We start from the raw sequence: 5,435 nt of genomic DNA on the forward strand, positions 1-5,435 counted from the left end.
CAGCCTGCCCAGCTTTTGTTCCCTCTGACGCCGGGCTGCCGATGCGGCGGCCTCTTTTGGCGACAGGGCAGCGCGGAGGGTGGCGTCACTGTTCCTCCCCGGTCTGCCGCACCCAGCGCGCTGGCCCGGCGAGTTGCACCTGGGCCCGATCTATGATGGGATGACTGTTGGCCCACGGAAAGAACTACTAGTAGTAGTAGCCCAAACCCAACAAAAAATAGATATGGGCCGGTTCTATTCTGTCGGGCCACGGCCCATGTAAAACCTGCAACAATGGCGGCGAGAACTGTACAGGCATACAGCACGTACGAAAACTGCACAAGGATGTCGAGGGGTAGGAGCTCGGGGATGCCCCGCTCGCTGCCATTGAGCCTGTTCGCCTCACCGTATGAATAGTATAGAGTTGATAGAATAAATAGTAAAATGAGGCTGTTCGGCTTATCTTGTCTCGACTTGTCTCCTTTCACAGAATATTATTCATTCTACTAGCCCTACACTATTTATGTGATCAGTCGAACATGCTCAATGGCGGCGAGCGGGGGCATCCCCAAGCTCCTACCCCTCGACATCGTCCGTTGCATTGCTGACCGGACCGCCACCGAGTGCTGGCCGCGGATGCGTGCCGCCTGCTCCGCCATGAGCGCGACCGTGACCGCTGAGCCGCAGCCGTGGATCCTCCTCCAGCCCAAGCCCCGGCGACGATGGCACACGGTGGCGGAGGGCGAACGAAGTCGCGGCTTCTCCGTCATGTCGCTTCCCGGCAATGCCAAGCTGAGCCCCACCAGCTCCGTCATTTGAAGCCTGGGCGCCTCCGGCCTTCCGGCTGGGTGCTCGCTGCATCGGCGCTGGCCACGGGTGAGTGGCGCTTGCGGGCGCGAACCTTAGCGTCACGCCAAACATCTCGTCAACGGCTGGTTGATAGTGAAAATTGGTATCAATCGATCTGACCAGTCTGACCAAACTGTCTGATCGGTCTGACCAAACTATCTGACCAGTCTGGTGCTGTAGCCTGTCCGGCAGGGACCGATCAATAGATCTGGTCATTTGTTGGGTCGGGTTGGGTTCAGATAGGGTCACTTCGAGTTTCGAGTCAAAAAATGTTGGCCCATACCCGACCCATGATATGGTCGGGTCGGGTCAGATTCAGGTTGGGTCGAGTTGGCCCGCAATTTTAAGTTTTGGGTCAAATATTTTGGCCTGTATCGGACCCGTCACTTGGTCGGGTCAGGTCGGATCGGGTTGTTTTCGGGCGGGATGGGTCGGATTTGTCGGGTCAGGTCGGATCGGGTTGTTTTCGGGCGGGATGGGTCGGATTTATCGGGTCGGGTGGCCCGTGATTAGGTCTACCGACCGGTATAGGAGGAATCCTGGTGTAATTAGAGTTTTTTATAGATCTAGATCTGCAAAAAGGATTCCTTCCAGGATAAATCCATCACATCCCCATAAATATAAAGTGTCACGGCCGATTGAGGCATCTAATCGACCAAAATCAATACAACTTCTACTTTTTATCGTCTTTATCTTTTTCTCCAAACCTTAGCTTTTCCAACCTCTATCTGCTGTTCTTCGCCTCCGCGATGTCTGAATGCGTTCTAGGTGGCCTGCCGATCCTAGAACAACCATGCGTGCGTCTGCCCTAACGGGTCCCTCCCGGGCGAGCGTTCGTCGGTCATCGCCGATTCACACGGCGACCGGTCTGACCGATCCCTCTGACCGGTCTGACCGCTCAATGCAGGAGGAACTGCAGCGAGCCCCTCCTCGCGCCCCGCGACCTAGCGTGTTCGTGTATTGATCCGTAAAAGGTGTCAACATATTTTTGGCGCCTCCGCTAGGGAAGAAAGATCTTAGTTAGCAAAACCGATCTAATCTACCCCGAAGAAGATGTGATCTACTACCGAGATCGACAAGGAAAACATCATCCTTGCTATGTATGAGCATTTTCCTGAAGATGTCTGCCAGATGTTGGAGGAGCGCAAAAAGAAGCGAGACGAAGAAGATTTACAAGTGGCGCTTGCAAGCATCAAGGTCGATCGACGCGGCAAAGTTACTAAGATCAAGGAGGTTGACTTTGCTTCTATCTACATAGATGCATCTACTTAGGTAACACCTGCTGCAAGTGATTCATTTTCTGGTGTTACTTTAGAACAAATTCTGAAGTTGTTAGCTAAGCGTGACATTCATTGGGTTAATTGGCTTAGCTCTAAAGATAGAGAAGCAGCTGGTAAATAACCAGAGATAGCCAGTGAAACCCCCATCTGTTTCTACTATTACCACTTTCCGTATGTTCCTCAACCATCACCAGCATCTCCCACGAGTCAACCTCAATATGAGATGCCGATGAATTATTTCAGTGGTCAAATAGTAACACCTACATATATTGATCCTATTATGAGCATCCCTGGTTCGGCCAACATCAGCCGAACAAATGAGCTTGTTCCACTTGTGTCACCGGTACCCCCCAGGAGTTCTGTGCCACCTATCGGACCTATCTCAGATGAGACGTTCGACCGATATGTGCAACGTTGGCAAAATCGGCAGAGACCGGTCGGACCGACTTCCCAATCCGGTCAGACCGGTTCCCCTCAACCGGTCAAACCAGCGCGCCGACCGGTCCATCTGGTCACTTTATTTCAAACCAACGCGAGGTGTCTACATCCATACAGCTAAATTCTTCAAGTCATTTTGATAAAGTGCTTGCTGATTATAAAAATGATTTGGCTAAACTGCTTAGAGAAAACTATGGAGTGGATGTTAGAAGCAAAACTCGCACATACCAAAAGCCGTATCCTACTTCATTTGATTCGGTTGCATACCCTGCTGGCTTTAGGTTGCCTGAATTTGATAAATTCAATGGGAAATGTACTAGGAGTACTTTCGATCATATTAGTCAGTATCTTTCCCTATTAGAAGAAGCTGGTTCAATAAACGAGTTGAAAGTGTATTTTTTTTCTTTATCCTTAACTGGAATCACTTTCTTATGGTTTTTTCTTCTTTGGTACCTAATTTTATTGGCTCATGGGAACAATTAGAGCAGAAGTTCCATGAGCATTTTTCTGTGGGCATAATGAGCTTACATTATCTCACTTAACATCGGTTAAATAGTCGTGTGATGAATTTGTCAGTGATTACATAAGATGATTCCATGACCAAAAAAAACCGATGCTTTAGTGTGAATATTGCAGAAAAGGATTTATCAAATTTGGCTTTTAATATCTTACGCTCTCATATCAAAGAAAGATTAGAGGGCTACGACTTCTTTAATGTTACTCAGGTGCATCAGAGAGCTTTGGCTATAGAAAGCCGAAGCAAAGAGTTTCAAAAGTCTCATAGACATCATCATTCTAGTATGCATGCTTTAGATTGCAATTCAGATTGTTTTGATGATGTGTCTAAGGATGTATATGCTGCTGAGTTTGATTGGCCATCTCAAACCAAACTGTTCACTTGTTCTGCTCTTAAGCCGATTCAAAAAAATCGTCAAGAAAAAAAATTTAATTTTGATGTAACCAAGTGTGAAAGGATATTTGATGAGTTATATAAGATTGGGTAAATCAAGATATCACATACTATACCGCCGCTTGAAGAGTTGAAGCGGCGAGTATATTGTAATTTCATTAAACTTTTCACATGCTATCAATGATTGTAATGTATTGCGTAGACAGATTCAATCCGTAATTAATAAAGGACGATTGGTTCTTCCTACCATGCAGGTTGATAAAAATCCTTTCCCCGTGCACACGTTGGAATTGAGGAATCCTAAAGTGCTAGTTCGGCCAAGTGAAGCCGAGTCAACAAAAGGAAAAAAATATAATTATTAGTGATGAAAGGCCTGAAAAGAAGCTAACACAGAAGACCCCTTAAGCCGTAAAGACTTCAACACTTAGGGGGCAAGATAAGAAGAAGAAGGCCGACAACAAGTCGACCGGTCTGACCGACCCCATCGGCAGTCTAGCCTGTCTGACCGGTGCTAAGACTGGTCTGACCGATGCGACCAACGAGCCTGGGAATTCCTCCGAAGACAAGAACAAGAGAAGGTAGAGCTTCAAGGAGCGCTTGGCCAAGTACGAGTAGGAGGGAATCGCCCAGAAACAGAAGGGGCAGCCGAATAAAGTCAAGGATACAAAGCCCTCATCGAAATATCAGGAGCAATCAGATTCTCATCCAAGTCAACGTAATTATATGCCATTCAATGGGTCGATTGCTCCATAGTATTGTTGGTATCCTTACTTTTATACGCCTATGAATTATAATAGGATGCATATGCAATCATATTATATCCTACTGTGTATCCAAATCATGCTTCACCACAAAGACCGGTTGTTGCTAGCAATAATCTGGTAAAAAAAGATAGTGATTGCAGCAAAGCGGATGAGAAGGGCGTGAAGCAAGATTCAAAGTATTTACAGCCGAGGTGATGTCCCTCAGGCTTGTCTCATACTCAGAAGTGAAGGCTGCAATGTTTGCGCAAAAAGGAGTAAATGGAGCAACAAGTGGAGGCTGCGTCGGAGAGGTCAATTAACATGAAGAAGGTGTGGCGGCCAAAACAAGTTATTTGAACGTCAACTTAAGAGCAAATTATGGCCGATAGTTGTTCATCGCCCTTAGTACAAATAATTGTCGATGTATTATTAATCATCGTCCTTAGACAATTTTGATTCAGAAAAATATTTTTTGGCAAGCAAGCTTTACAAAAAAAACAGGGAGCATATGTTGACAGCGAAAATTGACATCAACCAGTCTGACCAAGCGGTCTGACCCGGCCTGGTGCTGTAGCCTGTCCTGCAAGGGCCCGACTGGACTGACCGGTGGGTCTGATCGGTCTGATCGGTCTAGGAGGAGTTCGAGTGTAATTAGAGTTTTTTATAGATCTAGATTTGTAAAAAAGATTTTCTTGCGGGATAAGTCCATCACACCCTATAATTATAAAGGGTCACGGCCGATTGAGGCATCAATCGATCAAAATCAATACAACTTCTACTTTTTATCGTCTTTATCTTTTCTCCAAACTCTAGCTTTTCTAGGTGGCCTGCCGATACACTCTAAACTGCGTAATCATGGATCGTCCGCGGTTCAAAAATCGGACTGTCCGTCGTTCTGAACCAGTGAGTCAGAGTGCAATGATTGTGTGTCAGAAATGACCGTTAGAGCCCCGGCGGACCGTCCGCGCCCTAGGGGCGGACCGTCCGTAGTATAAAATGTCTAACCACCAGACACGAAATCGTCTTTGGATGTTTTTCACAAATGACTGACAGACCGTTTGCGCCCCAGGAGGAGACCGTCCGCCGTTCTATCTTTAGGTCCCAACAGAGTTGCAGACGTCTCTGGACAAAAATCTCAAGTGACCGGCGGACCGTCCACACCCAAGAGGCGGACCGTCCGCCGTACAAGTTCTCACCGCACACAGAGGCCACAATGTCTTTGTAAGATTTTGATTC

Source organism: Panicum virgatum, chromosome 6N, assembly GCF_016808335.1.
Source record: "Panicum virgatum strain AP13 chromosome 6N, P.virgatum_v5, whole genome shotgun sequence".
In the NCBI taxonomy this organism is placed as follows: Eukaryota; Viridiplantae; Streptophyta; class Magnoliopsida; order Poales; family Poaceae; genus Panicum; species Panicum virgatum.